Source organism: Eptatretus burgeri, chromosome 14 (assembly GCF_056783735.1).
Source record: "Eptatretus burgeri isolate ZD-2024b chromosome 14, Ebu_testis_v1, whole genome shotgun sequence".
Taxonomy (NCBI): Eukaryota; Metazoa; Chordata; class Myxini; order Myxiniformes; family Myxinidae; genus Eptatretus; species Eptatretus burgeri.
The window spans coordinates 16126837-16144887 of NC_140974.1; positions in this window are offsets into that span (position 1 = coordinate 16126837).

The window sequence follows — 18051 nt, forward strand, 5'->3', positions numbered from 1 at the left end:
TTGAAAAATGGAGGTCGTTTTGTTGTTGGTGGGAAAGTAGGCTCGAGACCCATTTGGAGGGTGCAGGAGCCCTGTTGACGGGCTTGGGAGCGTGGCTGCGAAAGGTGAGTATCGCTGAGTGGGTACCCCGGGCACCAGGCTAGTCGGCCGCGGTAGGCCATGGGCCCATGGGGGGCCGGGATAGAGTAGTGGGCACGGGTGCGCCTGCTTGGTGCGGGGGCCCGGGGCACCATTAGCCGCGTGGGCAGTGTTGTGGGCACGGGTGACCCTCGGAAAGGGGCCCGGGAGGCCGGCCTGCCACGTGTGCGTTTCAGGGGAGGTGCCATGGGGGCACTCCCGGTGTTAGGGAGCTGGTAGGCTCGGAGGCAGTGTAGTGCCCGGGGGTGCCATAGCGGGAGATTCGGCAGAGGGTCGTGCCTGCCAAAGGGAGCCACGTGTCCCAGCCAGGAGACCGTGTGAGGGCACGGAGAGAAAATTGAGGGGCGAGGCCCGAAATTGTGAGGACACCAACACAGGCGACGGGAATCTGGGTTGTTAGAACCAATAGTTTAAGCGAGAAGCGCTTGTTGAAAGCCCCGGGGTAGTTTAACAGTTAAATGGTTAGGGTAGATTAGGAGATGTACCCCTCCGCACCATCCATCCCCTCGCTGTCGTTGTGGGCCGCTGGACCCACTTGGTGTTAAGATCGCCGAACTCTGGGGAGGCCATTCTGAGGCTTCGTTGGGCCTCGACGCAGGACGTTAGCTCTCCCTTATTCCCCTCCGGGAAGGGAACGTAGGGGTTGGGAGTAGGCTAGGTGACAGGATAGGGTAGCCGAACAAGGACGATAAAGGGGGTTAGGGGACGATTTATAGTGGGGGAGTAAAAATAAAAACAACAAAAAAATAAGTTGGGGCTAAATTGGGGTTTGACAAATTAAGGGAGTGGGTATGTACAGTGACAGGCAAAGGCGATAGGTTGGGAGGGAGACAGGTAGGTAGGTCCGAGCCCGCCTTCCAAGTGGCCAGCACCACCGCACTCCCTCCACCAACCTCCACTGAACGGCAAAGGCTGGCCAACTTCATCGGCTGGCCGTGTTTTGCTGCAAGGCAGAGGCCGGCTAACTTCATCGGCAGCTGTTGTTGTGCTGCAAGGCCTGTGCCGGCCACTTCGTCTGCAGCTGTGGTACTTCAAGGCCTGTGCCGGCCAGTTCATCTGCCGGCTGTGTTTGCCTGCAGCGGCCTTCTTCTGCGGGCTGTGTTTGCCTGCCACCTTTGCCATGCCATGCCCACTGCCCACGTTCACCAGCCCCGCTCAATTTTTGCTTTGCCCCCCCTGTTCATTTCCATGTGCGCCAGGATCAAGGCAACAGTTCGCAAGCTGCGAGAACTGCCCTGTTGGCAGCTACAACACGGGCCTGCAGTGGCGGCCCGTGCACCGTGTTTGCGTCCATGCATCCATTCGTTGTGCTCATTGCGTGTGCCACTTGAGCTGGCACGGAGACTGCGTTGTGCAGCCCATGCACCGTTGTGGTTCACTGCGTTCAGTTCAAAAGGGAAGGCCTTGGACTGCGTGTGAGCAGCCAGCCACGTTCCCTGTCACCTGCATTGTTTGAGCCAGAGACTGCATGCGGGCAGCCTGGCTCCCTGCTAACTGCTTTCTTTTTGCAGAGTCAATGATCCTGGGCCATGGTTTAGTGTAAAATTTGTAAGTTAAGGTTAAGATGTACTGTAAATATGAGTGCGCCCCCGGCATGTCTGTCTAGCGCCGGCAATTTTATTTAAGTCGTCCGTGTGAGTGAGTTTGTTTCGGTAGTTACGCAGCCCTCAGGTTATTTATTTAGGGGACACGAATACCATGAATGTCGCACTCAGGGATCCGTAGGTAAAGTGTACTTGGGGAAAACTACACATGATGGCACACGAAAATTTGACGACTCGGGACGAGTCTGTAAAAAGGGAAGGGGGTAGTGTTGTGGTTACCAGATTCGCAAACCACCATTCAGGTCCCTTAGGTGAGGTATCTCGGTAAGTGCATGTGTAGTTAGGCCCAAACCCGTTGTCTAGTGGGAATACATGTCATTTATACGTGCTGCGACTCTTCAGGATAGCCGTTTTTCTTTTACTATCTTTATTTTGGACCAACCGCCAGGATTACCATCACAATTACAACCACAACCACCGCTTCACCACAACCGCCACGACCTTCCCGTCACACCTCGCCACCGTAGCATCGCCACCGTTCTTGCCCCGCTGTGGGTACCGGTGTTGGACTCATGCAGAACGCGCGTCGAACAGCGTGTACAAAATCACGGATTCTGTGCTTCAAAAACGGATCAAAAACGACACACGCCCACTTTTTGCCGTCCAATCGGTGAGCGAGGGGCGAATTGGCCCCGCCTCCAGAACGATCAATATATGCAAATTTGTGGATCAAAAAGCCTTCACGCCCACTTTTTCTCGGGCCAATGGGGAGCGAGGTGAAAGGTCAAAGGGAGGGGGTCAAAGGCGAAGTTACGGGGGGATAAAAGGACGGTGTTCGTCAGTCAGAGGAGAGTCGCAAACGAGAACGAGAAGGAGTCGAGAACGAGAAGGAGTCGCAAACGAGAACGAGAAGGAGTCGGAACGAACGAGAACGAGAACGAAAGAAGTCTGGAGCCCGAAGCCTGCAGTGGCTGGAGAAGCTGAAGAGAGTCGGACGAGGGAGGGGGTGCTCGCGTCGGTGCCAGGAGGTGCACGCCCGAGGGAGGCCGGCAGCGCGACCTGGCCGAGGTGGAGACGCACACCAGGGATAATAAAGATCCTCTATACCCCGAGCATCAGCAACCCCCTCCTGTTTCCCCCCGCGCTGAGATAGTGCGACCAAGGGGGCCCGTTCCCACCCCCTGCCAGGCACTGTCCACGAGGCCCGCGGGTTGCGGGGCCATCGCCGCTCCGCGTCTCATCACCAGACGGGTAGGCCCGACCCGGTCTCGGCCTCAGGCCTGCCTCATTCTTGAGGGTATTTCTTTTCCTTGGTTTTGGGTATGTGTTGTCGGCGCCGTCTGTGAAGTAGAATTGTATAAGTGTTGCCGTGTGCTCGGTAGTCGGTATTAGCTCTGCACTGTGTTTTCACTTTTATGTTTGCTTTTTGTGTAAATGGAATTGTGTTTTCTTTTTTTGTGTGCATTTGGTGGAATTGTATTTGTGTGCTTCCCGTGTGTCGCGAATAAATGTGCTTTATTGTTGAACTGTTCTCCCGCTTCGCTTCGTCTTTCCCCCATTGAACCCTCATCTTGCTTCACGTAAAGGCTTGGTAGTGGGCTGAGTACGCCCGATAATTAATCGAACCGTCGAGGTCGACGATAACACCGCTCGGTTATTCTGATAGTACGGAACGGGTCGCTTAAGTGGCCCGTGTCCGAAATCGACCTGCGGCGAGGTGCGATCGCCCGGTCTACCCTCCGCGTGGGTACTTAGGTAGTTCGAATTTGGCGAGCAACCCTATCCCACGCGGGGGCTGATTGGCTCGATCGCGGTGAGACCGAAAGGTCCACCCGTGACTGGTTCCCGGCGTTAGTCCGAGAGGGTCACGACTGGATTGTCCGTCCGGTGGGCGACGTGCCGCGATTCGAGTTACGTGGCCGTCAGCACGCCGGCGGGCGCGAAATCCGCAACAATATATATATATATATATATATATATATATATATATATATATATATATATATACATATACATATATATATACATATACATATACATATATATATACATATACATATATATATACATATACATATATATATACATATACATATATATACATATACATATACATATACATATACATATATATATATATATATACATATACATATACATATACATATACATATACATATACATATACATATACATATACATATACATATACATATACATATACATATACATATATATATATATATATATATATATATATATATATATATATATATATATATATATTACATATAGATTTTGATGGGAAATTTAGCAAAGACCAAGTTAGAATATTTGGTGACTTAAACAAATCCTTCCAGTTTTACAATCATCCTCGAGTTTGCAAACAATGTGTGTTTTGAAACACCACATGGTAATCAAAAGATGATAGCTGAAGGTCCAGTTGTCTCACCTCGCAGCAAACAGCGTCCCCTGTCGTACAAAGTGTCGTATCACACATCATTGGACAGGAAAATACATCCGCTAATTATTGCTGAACTTATCATTTTTGTATGAAATGTAACATTTTGTTCATTAATATTCTCCGAAATTAATGCATCGTATACTTTCAGAACCATTTATCGATTGTGTATGCACATATGGTGTGAATTATCACCCCTCCCCACGTTCTATTGTTTATGCTCCATGCACGGGCTGGCAGGATGTACTCGAGATATGCACACTCGCCTCTAAGCTGTTCCAACCTTGGTTAGAATCTCGACCCAGCTCTAAGCTGTCATCCTTGTGTTTCACAGGTAGGGTGAGGCGTCAATGTGTGCCATGCACATTAACTGGGTGTCCCGTCTGCTGGCATTAGTTGGTGGACGTTAAAGATCCCACAATGTCCTTCCTGAAGAATAGGCGAGCTACCGCCACTCCTCTCCCCCAGCTAAATTCCAAACTCCTGCTCGAAACTACAGGGGGGCACTGCATCAGAGATACAACAATGCCCCCAGCAACGATGTGAATCAGCAGGCACATGCTACACACAAAATGAACGAATACTCCACACGTGTTACTTCTTTTACTCTCCTTTTCAACATTCTTATTATTTTACCCACTATCTGAACACCCTATCTCTTATTCTACATTTTAACACAGGTATTGACATTCAATGAAGAGCAAAACTACGTGGGCAGTGGATCAACAGAAGGAATAGCCCAAAAGGTAAACAAGGATGTGTAACAAACTGATGCATCGTAGCACAAAGCTGGGATTTGTAGGGAAAGAGTGAGAAAAGGATCTCAGGGGGTGTGGTGTCACCCCTCTTGTGGAAATGAAAGACCATGAGGTGGCAGTGTACAGCAGACTCAGAATCCTGGATGGAAGACCTCGACACAACAGACCCTGGAAGATGTTTTCACCAGCCAGAAAACAATGGCTGTGAGACCCACAACGTTCAGAGAATGGACTTCTCCCAGAGCCTGAGCACATAAATAAATCAGGGAATTTTCCAGCTGATCATTTGGAAGAACAGTGGTGCACTTGTCTTTGAACGGTCTCGTCAGGGTTTGATTCCCGACTCGACTATAAACTCTCGGACCGGAGCTTCGCAGGCAGGGGGTTGGATCACTCACAAAGTGTGCCGTCGCTCAAATGGACGTTAAGCCAGGTGTCCCGTCTGCTTGCATTATCTGGTGGATGTTCCTACAGTGTCTGCAGTTAACTCTTCAGTTGGTGAGCTATCACCAGCATCCCCTGTCACATTCAGATTCAAAATTATTGCTCAAACCACCTTAACTCGAACAACATGCTTGTACAGCCGGTTCGTGAAAGACTTCGGCCAAAAAACACAAGAGGGTGGGATTAATTGGGGCTGTTTAAGTAGTAGTAGTAGTAGTCGTAGTCGTAGTCGTAGTAGTCTGTGGCGGAGTGGCGACCCATCCAGGATTGTGCCCAATAGCCCAGGAGACTGCTTCGGCAGCACCAATGCTCTGCACAGAGTATGGTCCCAATAGATTGAATTGAAGGTCGTAGTAGTCGTAGTCAGTCCTCCTTATTGAGGAACAGTGAGAATCTGACGTCATCTTTCTCATGAAACAATAATACCTTGAAGATGTTGATGAAATGTCCATTGTAATTGCATCATAACTTCTGCACCATCCAAACACTGTGTCTTATATTATTTGGTTATGAACTCAGCACTTTGACCATTTACAAAATAAAAGATTTGTACTAAATTAGGCCATAAGAAAAAGCATAAAGCTCAACCACAAGGGTTAAGCGATTATTATCGAGGTACAGATGCTGTACTTATTTCAGAGTTTGCTTCAACAGTTTTGCATCTATGATCGATTCAAACGTAGCCTGTGTGTGTACGTTTTGGGATGGCCAGATGATGATAGCAATAACGAACATTTAATGCAAGGCTGACCGAAAGAAACCCTCCCTGTAGGGAGGGTTTCTTTCGGTCAGCCTCGGATTGAAGGTAAACATTGCTCTGGCAATGAAAATAAACTGTTTGGACACGGAGATAGCTGGCTTGACCTCAGGTCTTTTGGAGAATGAAAGATAACAGCAAGCCCAGAGGGCATTTCAATCCCCCATTGCTGGTCACGAAAAGGTTTTGCCTCAAGTAACCAGGACAATGGCCCAGATAAAGTCTCTTCAACCTCAATGCCATGGAGGGTAGGTCGCTCACAGCCAGCTCATGTCTAGTAAAGGTCACGGTTTGCTCAAACGCATGCGTCTAATCGGTGGACATGTCCATGAAGGGCAGATCACGCGCACAATAAATACACCACTTGGTCACAGTAATTGACGTACATTGCTGGTGCCAGTACGACACTGTTGATGTGATGAACCAATCACACACAGGAATAGGTGACCAGCTAATTACAAGCACAGACAACACACGTTAGGAGTGTTTGTTATTGGACTGAGGAACAGAAAGTGTGTGTGTGTGTGTGTGTGTGTGTGTGTGTGTGTGTGTGTGTGTGTGTGTGTGTGTGTGTGTGTGTGTGTGTGTGTGTGTGTGTGTGTGTACAGGGGTGAGCTAGGTATGAAGGCGTTGTGTGGTTTCTTCCTGTCAAACCAGCGAGGGCCAGGAAAGGTGAGGCGAGAGGAGCCTGAGTTGGTCATTAATATGAGCAGTGACAATTTGAGTTATCATTGCAGTACGGTTAGCATCTTTCCTTTTTGATATGTTGATTGAAATTAGATCAGTAATGATTGCGTAATAAGGCGCTGAAGAAATAACAAGTCCACCATTGTCTGGTTTGGGTTCAATTCCTGAACCTATGAAAACTTTCAGATCAATAATCCACATTGGAGACAGGCCATTATCTTTGGTCACGTGACGTTTCAGAGCGGGAGCAAAGCTCCACCGGCCGACTTTCGTTTCTGAATATTTTCAATAAAGGACAGTTTTGTGAATATTTTCAGGAATCGTGGCTTTGAGTTCCACCAGCGTGCAAAATTTCAGCTTTCAAGCCCACCGAGGAAGAACCAAACATTTCTATCAGCGAGTGAGTCAGTGGTTAAAAAGAGCTTTACATGGAGTACATATCATGTCAAATAGTATCCCATTCACCAAAAAGGTGACCGTGAACCCTTTTGCCGCAGTAGCGCTTTCTGCAAAGATTCTGGCAATATAGAGTGCCTGCTGCACATCCACCCGATTCTGGCATCATTCACTCAGTTGACAAGGATTTTTGCAGCCAGGAACTAAGATTTCAGTTCGAAGAGCTACCGCTCGCTTTCAGTTCCAGTCGGTGAAGACATAGATATTCCACGAGTCTTCATAATGAAAATGATGGAAGGCCCTGTGGTGAACCTTTGCATGATACAACTACAACGGCAATCGGTAGAGCACATACCTCCGCCAGCCTGAACAGTTTATGTTTTGTAGTCGACTGATGAGCCAGATCTGAATCTGTACTTCAACCAAAATCAAAACAATTCGTCCTCGTCACACACCCATCTCAACAACCACGATTCCTCCGAAGCTATCCACAACTTTTTTGAGATGTCGTGCCATATATCGTTTTTGGCCATATCTCTTAATGGTGAAGTCATTAGAAAAAATTGTCGTACATCCGGATCCGGATCTTCACCAAAATCTAACCAATTCATCCTTGTCACACACCCAACCGATCCAAGTTTCGTCAGAATCTGTCCATAAATTTTTGAGATATCTTGCTCACAGACAGACAAACAGACAGGGGTGAAAACACAACATGTGTCCACCTTTGGTGGTGGAAGTAAATATTCTCCGATTGTTAGTCATTATCTGCAATCTCATTATACCGACCCTCGTCAGTCTATCGATAAAAATGCAAATATGGCAGAATTTTGACCCATATGAATTTCAGAAATAATTTCTGGTCATAACTTAAGAGAAGGTAGAAGAGACGGGTGAGATTTTTTGAGAAATGATTGGCATATTCCATCCATCCATTGGGACCATACTCTATGCAGAGCGTTGGTGCTGCCTAAGCAGTCTCCTTGGCTATTGGACACAATCCTGGATGGGTCGCCACTCCGACACAGGATACCAGCAAGCTGGCACTCGTTTTGGAGACCTCGGAAGGATGACAGGCTGAGTCAACCCCACCTGGTATTAATTCAACAGCCAAGCGGGATTGGAAATCAGGATCCCAGGATCCAAAGCTCACCACTATCCATTAAGCAAACACCAAACATCATGAAAATCAAGTGATTAAAAATGCATATTTGCATGAAGATCTGTCCTCATTTGTTCCCATCACTATTCCCTTGAAATGATCTAGTTTCTGACTTTCTCACATGATTTCTCCCAAAAAGCTGAGATGTGCCACCTCTCCCCACCTCTTGCACCACCAATACTATGAAATAAATAAACTGAGAGATGGAATTAATGTGGTGTTGGAAAATTGTGTGAAGCACAGGCATGATGGACCAAATGGCCTCCTCCTGTGTACAAGGTCCTTGAACTGTATTTCTTTGGATAGAGCAAAGAATTCTTGCCTCCAGTTTGCACAAGCGGCAGTAGCGATAGACTGGTGACATGGGTAAGATTAAAAGCCGATCCACATCGTGCAACATGACCTTTAATCTCTTAAGTGTCACTTTCCAGTTATACTTCAAAGATATTCCCAGGAACCAAGGTGTGTTTTTCAAAAAAAAGTAAATGAACAAAATGATAATATTTAAAAAAAAACAAACTTTCTGGCCAAACGTGCAATTGAACGCAACTCCAACCTTTACCCGTTCCATCAAAACCATGCAAGCAAACGAAGCTCAGCTTTAAATCACCACCACCATGGTTGTGAAACGAGAAAAATTTCCTTCTGTCACTTTTTTTCTACAGCCTTTAAAACCTTCATTATATTTCAATTGAATTATGTACTTGAACCCTAAACGCAGAACAGAAATAGCCTACTTCCAAAAACGTCGTGCTTTACAGTACGTTGACAAAATATGACGTCATTGTATGCCATCTTGTCCAATCAAATTTTCCACTCTCTCTCTCTCTCTCAGCGTTGGGAAAATGTCGAGATTCAGACAAAATCGCGGCTCAGACAAGATGTGGAAGTGCACTCGGAAATGCAAGGCAAGGGATGAAAAAACCCCTTCCCATGTCCTTTTTCTCAAGACTGCATGGAGTCTGGTGTTCTATGAAACCTCCAGATGTCCCCCGCCCTCCGAGGAGGTCAGAAACCGGGGACATTAAAATGAGCTGCGTCCGACCGACCGATCATCTGTCCATGTACTTTTGTATACGGCTTGTAGCATGGTATTGTGTACACTGTGGTCCTAAATGAGGAGAAATTGAACCCAGTTTTAATAAGATAAACAATCTCAATGTTATATAATGCCCAAGTGTCTGTGCTTTCAGAAAATGTAGACTTTGCTTTGGTTCCTATGGATATAGTTGCTTACAAGGCATGTTTTATATCCAAACACAGGCTATCAAAAATGTTAGGAAGTACGTAACAAATTGCATTTACCAAGCTGCTACAAAATTACTGGTAGCTATAAGCTTGATTTTATAACCATAGAATAAGTTTACCAAGCTGGCCCTATGATATAAAAATCAATACCAAAGGCCAGTTTGTGTTCAGTATACAGAACAACAAAGGTCGTTAGGAAGTACGTAACGTTTTTAAGAAATCTGTACTTTTAATCCTAAGATGTTAGATTGGTCAGAACTTTGACCCTGTCAGAGCAATAGAAAGAGGAAGAATTAAGCTCTGCCCAAATAGATCCTGAATCCCCATGATGTTGGCTAACAAATGAGATGCAAAACTTAATCATACAATGACTTTCATTTTTTGGTCCCCCGTGTCCTAAATGTGTACATAATACCTTGCTACAAGCCATACGAGATATTTCAAAAACCGTTGAACATTTAGCTTTCATATTGCAGATATCTATTCCTCATGACATTATCTAAATAGCTGTGATTGGCTGAATTATGTTGCCATGACACCCATATCAGTAACTTCACCTGTGCATGTGATATTTCAAAAAAAAAAAAACATTCAAGATTTAGCTTTTACATTACACAGATCCATTCCACAAACGACCCAATGGCAGAGGAGCAAGATTGTCAGCTCCTAATGGAAATGGTTTTGCAAGTGTTCACACAGGTATACTATTCTTAGCAAACGTAGTGGTGGGACATCACCTTCCAGTTGCTCCGGCAGGATGTTGCAGAGGGAGCCCCACACCTGCCTTTGAGCTGTTTAATCTGGATTTGATTCTCAACATGACAATAAAATGGTCACACTGTCGCTTCAAAGACAGAGCCTTGCATCAATGAGTGCACCGTCGACCGTGGCTGAACGTTAAGCTGACATCTGATAGCATTCACTTAAATCGACATATTTTGATGAGGATTCGGCCAGTTGTTGCTGGTATTCTCGAGTTTCAAGTTCCAACCGTGACGACTACTGTGAAGACAATGGCAAATCGCAAACACCCGTTTAATTTCTTGCCGTGAGACTGCTTCAGGAGCACCAACCCCCTGAGAGGCAGGGAATGATATGATGACAAACAGCATGAAGTCAGCAGGGAACAGTCTCTAGCTCAATTTCAGAGTTCTATCACAAAGAGGAGGGAGTGAATGGAATGCCAAAGAAGAATGATAAAAGGCTGTCAGAGTGGCAACTACAGTCAGGATTATTTCATTTATCCATCAAGAATCAATCCTCCAAAAATAAACTGTGGGTAACATTGTTATGGTTCAAAAGCAAAGGCTACACCGCATCACCCACCGTGATGCTCTCAGAACACCTGTGCAGTTTATTTCTGTAAATCCCAAACAATTCTCACTTCTTGAACACTAACAGTCATTACAAACCATTATATTACCATTAAAACGATGTTGTAAATAATATCAATCATATAACACACGATACACTTAACTCTTTTTTTTTTGTATACAGAGGCGAGGGTCGTGGACGAGCTCGAACCTGGAACGGATCAGGACGCAACAGAACAAAAGGAACGGTAGAGAGAGGGTGGGAAACACCGACAGCAGGGTTGAAGGACAAAATGGAGACTTGGACAAATAAAATTAATGGGTGTGGGGAGGAATAAGGGATAGGAAAGGAAACATGGGTTGGACAAGATGGATACTGATGCAAACTCTCAGTCAGGGAAAACTGGAGGTGGGCTTCAGGCAGGAGAAGAGAGAGAGGAATTAATGAGGGCACAAAAGATGATAGTTTTGGATGAGGGATGATCTGAGATGGTGGTGAACAGCTGTATCAAACGACCTGGAGGGAAGAAAGAGATTGAAGAGAATGTGGAAGATGGTTCCATAGGAGAAGAAAAAAAAAAGACGAAGGAATGAGTGGAGATGGGCAGTGATACAGGATTTAGTTCCTTTCTCCAGAAGGGGGTTGATGGTATGCCTGGTGTTGGCTTAATGGTGAGGGTGGTAGGCTTGGGATCCCAGGATCCTGAGTTCAAATCCCACTCAGCTGTTGAATTAATACCAGGTGGGGTTGACTCTGCCTGTCATCCTTCTGAGGTTGGTAAAAACTGAGTGCCAGCTTGCTGGTATCCTGTGTTGGAGTGGCAACCCGTCCAGGATTGTGTCCAATAGCCCAGGAGACTGCTTCCGTAGCACCAACGCTCTGCACAGAGTATGGTCCTTATGGATGGATGGGGTTGATGGTGGATCGTGTGCACACTGCAAAAACATGGGGGGTGGGGGGTGGGCGATAGAAGCCTGTCTGTGATGGGAAAGTGACAGACCCATCGACTCTGCTTCATCACAGGAGATTCCAATAATCTTTAAGGTCTTGCTTTCCACGGTGTCAGGCTGAGCAAAACGTGATGCAAGGGAGCAGTGCTCCATCGAGCCGCAGATGTAAGCCTTGTGAGTGGATAGGAGTTCAGGTGTGCTCACGAAGGACTTTGTACGATGGAGGATGCCCAGTTGGTGACTGGCTTTGGAGGAAAACTTTGAAATGTGGTTTCCCCAAGAAAGATCGTGGCTAAAAGTGAGACCCAAGAGTTTGAGTGACGGAACTCCCTCAAGAGGTAATAACAAACCTCGAAAGAGTTGTGTGTGTGTGTATGTGTATGTGTATGTGTATGTGTATGTGTATGTGTATGTGTATGTGTATGTGTATGTGTATGTGTGTGTGTGTGTGTGTGTGTGTGTGTGTGTGTGTGTGTGTGTGTGTGTGTGTGTGTGTCTGTGTGTGTGTGTGTGTGTGTGTGTGTGTGTGTGTGTGTGTGTGTGTGTGTGTATATATATATACATATACATATACACATATATACATATATACACATATATACATATATACACATATATACATATACATATATACACATATACATATATACATATATACACATATACACATATATACATATATAAATGGAAAGAACTACTATACAGTAGTTTGTAAGTGAGTGACTGATTGGATCAACTGGGCTCCGTTCTTCATTGAAGTTTCAACCTTTTCTACCGAGTTCTCCAAATAGCTCCGTCCACAATGTCACTCATGGGTTCACATCAGTAGATTCATGACCTAAACTGTGCCAATAGTCACTCCAGCAATGCAATATCATTTTATACTCATCTCTTTACCTGTGGATGATTACCTCCCTTGCTTGCTCTCAACTTCCACTATTCGGCCGCACCAACGCTCTGCACAGAGTTTGGTCCTTATGGATGGATGGGGTTGATGGTGGACTGTGTGCACACTGCAGAAACCTGGGGGGGCAGGGCATCATCCATTCATTACCCTAATTATACATACCATTACTTCACAATACATGTGTTCTCTTGCATCATCAATGAACACATGGGCGTACGTACGTACGTGTACACACACACACACACACACACACACACACACACACACACACACACACACACACACACACACACACACACACACACACACACACACACACACACACACACGACGACTTTTTCTGATTTGCACGTACACACAATCATTCACAGAAAACAAACTTCAAAGAGACAAGTAATTAAGTGCTTCTAATCGAGCAATGAAAGTGAAATTCAGATGGATAGTTTAACTTTAAATTGCTCGTTTATCATTTGAATCTTTACATCCACCACCAAAGGTGGATGGAGATTATGTTTTCACCCCTGTTTGTCTGAGCAGGATATCTCAAAAAGTTACGGATGAATTCATATGAAACTTGGTGACAGGTTGGGTGTATGAAAAGGATAAATTGATTAGATTTTGGTGAAGATCCAGATTGGGATCCAGCCTATCAGTGGGGTACAAAACATAAACTGTTAATAGTCCGGGAGCCAACCTGTGTACGAGGCTGTTTTAGGGTTGGACCTTACAGCCTCTGCTATAAAATTTTACACCCCCAGGATGTTTAGATATATGTTTGCAGTTCATGAAAACCAATGTTGGCAATTCATAAGCTCTTGCGAAAAATTTTGGCGGACGTTTTTGTTTGAGGAAGATTTGAAAAATTTGATAAAACAGCAATTGTCAATAAAATTTCTAAAAAAATTAAAAAATCACATTCATGAAAAATAAATGTGAACTAAATGTAAGAATTCAATCAGTGCATTGTAAACTGACAAAAAAAATTGCCTTTGTGAAAGTAAACCTCGTAAAAGTACATAATTTTGTGAAAAATGCCTTAAAAATAACGTTTTTTGAAGATGGCCTTTAGAACTTTTCTTATCATAGGCAGATGCTGCATTAGAATACTAATTTCTCTTAATGTGATATGAACATGGTATCCATGGCTAATTAAAACAGCAAATTTGAGTGAGTTCTATCAATTTTTAAAGAGAAAATTAACATTTTTGTCAACCAAAGTTACCCCTACCCCCAAAATCCTCTTACTCTATTGAACACAGTTCGGTTAAGGTTTGCTGGATCCAGGTTGGGTACTTCACAGTTCACTCTTCCAAAGGAAAATTCAATGGTGTTTGGAGTGACATGGCCCTGGAGCAGACATACAACAATGAAGGGAAGACATCTCTGTTCAAAGGCATATCTCAGGCACCAGCTGCTCGAGATAAATATGTGAAGACAGCACCATTTCTCACAGCTGTATCAGAGAACATAAAGTCTATGGCTAATCTAGGCCAACAGGAATCTACTCATCATGGAGAAACACATAAGCAGGCAACAGAAGAACATATGAATGTTGAGGAGATCAAGAAAGTGATATGCCAGCAGATGATAAACCCATTCCAGTGTAACAACCAAGTGGATCTGCTCAATAGAGCAACTGGTGAGAAGGATGCTTCAAAAGACTTGGTCCATGCTCAAGCTAAGGGCATGGAAGCCATTATGAAAGCAGAAGAGGTGGTCTCTATTAAGATTGAACCACTGAAGCTGGTAACTTTCTCCTCACAGAAGAAATCAAACCCATCAAGGAAACAGAGTTTAATCAGGATCTATCAAGATGAGACTGCAACTACACGTGTGTTGTGTTTCTATCGAGATGCCGACCCAGTCACAAGACAGATTGCATTTTCCCATGAGTGGACAGACTATCCATCATCCCTGTTTGAGGTTGATCCACGCTTAGCACAGGGGTTTGTAATGCGCAAAGGCAACAAGTCTGATTTCGTGGCAGTGCTAATTGCTGAAGCCGAGCAGGATGTTGTTTTACAGCTGCCATCATTACCACAGAGTGACCTATACACAGTTTATCTGGTAGACATAATGGCATTTGTAAATAAATACCAAAAAATGGGTGCGAAAACATTTGAACTTCCCCAGCTGTATCTTCGCAAGCTCCTGCAGTTGAAACCTGAAATGTGCAACTGTGTCAACATCATTGGTGATCAGTATGATTTTGATGATAGCCATATTTGAAGGGTGATGAGCAGCAGAGGAGAAACCAGACAGACCAGGCAAGACAATTCTCACCATCCAAGAGTCTAGAAATTCCGGACTGGAATTTACTCATGAAGAATCCAAGAAATAAAGGAAATCTTCAGAACTTCATTGGCACTTCCCTTTGTGAGAGTCCTGAAGCTATTCCAGATGGAGTGACCATCATTATTGGTGGTATGATGGAAAAACAAAGGTCACACTCTTTCCATCACATCAGCATCAAGTTCAGTTCTGGACTTACCTTGTGAAGAACATGAAGAGGCAGACACAAGGATTATTGCTCATCTTGCATATTGTGTGGAATATCTTGATCACCATCGAGCTGTTGTGCATGCAACAGATACAGACATAATTATGCTGTGTATATATCACTTCTGCTGCTTGAACACATTGCAAGAACTCTGGATACAACGGCAGAATCAATACCTACCTATTCATGAGCTGGTAGAAGTGTTGAGCAGGAAGTACCAGAAAATCCTCTTGATGTCGCAGCTACACTTCTGTGCACATATGTGTTGTGTGGATGTGACACAGTGAGCTACCCATTCAGAAGGGGAAAAGAAGAGGTCAGGTCAGGTATGGGAGCATGTGCCAGAACAGCGCGTCGCTGCGTCCACTTTCCGCCGGTACTCCAGGGGCCTCCGTCTGGCCATCCCCCAGGCAGATGCCAGGCCCATCCCCATCTCCTTGAGATGATGGTCAACCTGCTGCAACCATGAGGCACGTGGTCAGCCCACTGGCCTCCTCCACTCATGAGACTCCCTCGCTGAGAGAATCTGGTGAGCAGGATCAGCGTCAGGAAAATGAGCCACATGTCCATACAGCCGCAGCTGACGCTCACAGACTATGCAGGTAACAAATCTCATCCAAGTCTCTCTCAGCAACCGCTCGTTGGACACAAAATCCGACCAGCGATAGCCAAGGATTCTTCGAAGAGACCTGGTACCAAAGGAATTAAGTCTCCGTCTCAGATCCTTGGTCAAAGTCCAAGTCTCGCACCCATAGAACAAGACTGGAAGTACCAAGGACCTGAAGACTCGGACTTTCGTCCTCCCGCACAGGTACCGGCAGCGCCACACCCCATGATCCAGTGAATCCATGACTCCCCAGGCCCGACCCAGACGTCTATTGACCTCCGGCTCACAACCTGCGGAGACATGAATATCACTGCCAAGGTAAGTGAATCTATCCACGACCTCAACATCCTCACCACAAACAGACACAGACAGGACAGCAGCATCCAAGATGTCACCGAAAGCCTGGATCTTAGTTTTGACCCAAGAAATCCGTAATCCCAACGGCTCCGACTCCTCATTCAGCACCTCGAGGGCCCCCAAGAGGATGTCTAAAGTCTCCGCAAAGATGACTGCATCATCTGCAAAATCAAGGTCCGAGATCTTGACATTGCCAAACGATGCACAGCAACTTGATCTCTCCGACATCCTCCCTAAAATCCAGTCCATACAAGTGCTGAAAAGTGTGGGGGCAAGTACACATCCCTGACGAACTCCAGTAACAACTGGAAATAAGTCAGAGATGGTACCACCACACTTCACAGCACTCTCAGTACCAGAGTAGAGTTCAGACATCAGATCGATCAGTTTCGGTGGCACCCCACGAAGACCAAGAATCCTCCAGAGGACATCCCGATTCACTGAATCGAACGCTTTACAGAGATCAACATAGGCTGCAAGCAGCCCCTGCCAAAACTCTCGTCTGCGTTCGGTGAGGACACGAAGTGCAAGGATACGGTGAATCGTTGACCTCTTTGGTGTAAAGCCTGACTGCTCTGGACGCTGGTGCTCAAGCAGATGGTGGCGAACCCTATCAAGAATTATCCGAGCAAAGACCTTGCCCGGCACTGAGAGCAGCGTCACCCCTCGGTAGTTGTTGCAGTCTTGGCGATCACCCTTCCCTTTCCAGAGAGGGACAACAAGGCCCCTCTTCCAGTCAGTTGGGATGATGCCTGTGTTCCTGTGAAAAGAAGAGCGGCACAGGTTTCTCTGGGACTGATAGGAAACCTTCCCCACCTTGTTGATTTTGGAAGAGATAGTGAAATGGCAGCAACAGAATGTGTCATTGATGAGGCCAGAGTATACTGGACTGCTCTGCATGGCCAAAAAGGGTTCAGCTGTTTGGATACCCTCAGGCAGCATATGTTTGTCTCTTCAAAATTAGACCTTAGGTCACTGCCAGCAACAGAAGATGCGTTTTACTTCCTTGTTTTAAGAGCATTGTATCAATTGCTTCTGTATAGACGTGCACATCTCAGTGACCGAGCACTTCCCCAGCCACAACATTTGGCAGAACCCTTATCAATGGAAAACTGGTCCCAATTCTCATGTCTAAGCCAGCCAAGCCAAACATAGACAAAACGGTGTCTTGCATGTGCAAATTATCCAAATGTCTGAAACGATGTTCATGCAAAAAGGCTGCTGTGCCTTGCTGAGTGACATGCATATGCCTTGGTCAGAGAGGTTCATGTGGTGGAGTTGTTTCAGAGAGTGACTCTTCCTCTGAAGAGGATGTTTCATGTCACAATATTGTGTTAATCCATTTCTAATTTTATCTTCCTTAAAACCATGGCATGTAAAAGTATGTTCTTGTTCCTGACCCCATTGATAGTCAAGCATTTCTGAGTTGCATAAATCTTTTGTTGTTTGACATATAACCTTGTCAATTGTAGGTAGGTTAAATCTACACCAATTGTGATATAGGAAATGAACTCCTCTTTAATATGAGGGGTCATTTGTGTATATAGGTTTAGTGGTTATGATTTTAGGACAATATGAATTACCCCTACCCCCATCCTACATCTTCGCTTTTGCCAACATTTTGTTATCAGAGGGGGCTCGCAAAAGTGTTGACTGTGTTGTTGCGCAAGAGTTTCACCATTGCCAACATTGGTTTTCATATACTCAAAGGGTGTCTCTTTATGAAAATCAACACAAAAATTTTATAGCAGACCGGGCAATTTTTTTTTAATTTTGTTCGGTTGGTTCCCGGACTATAAGTCTGTTTTTTATTTTTTTTTG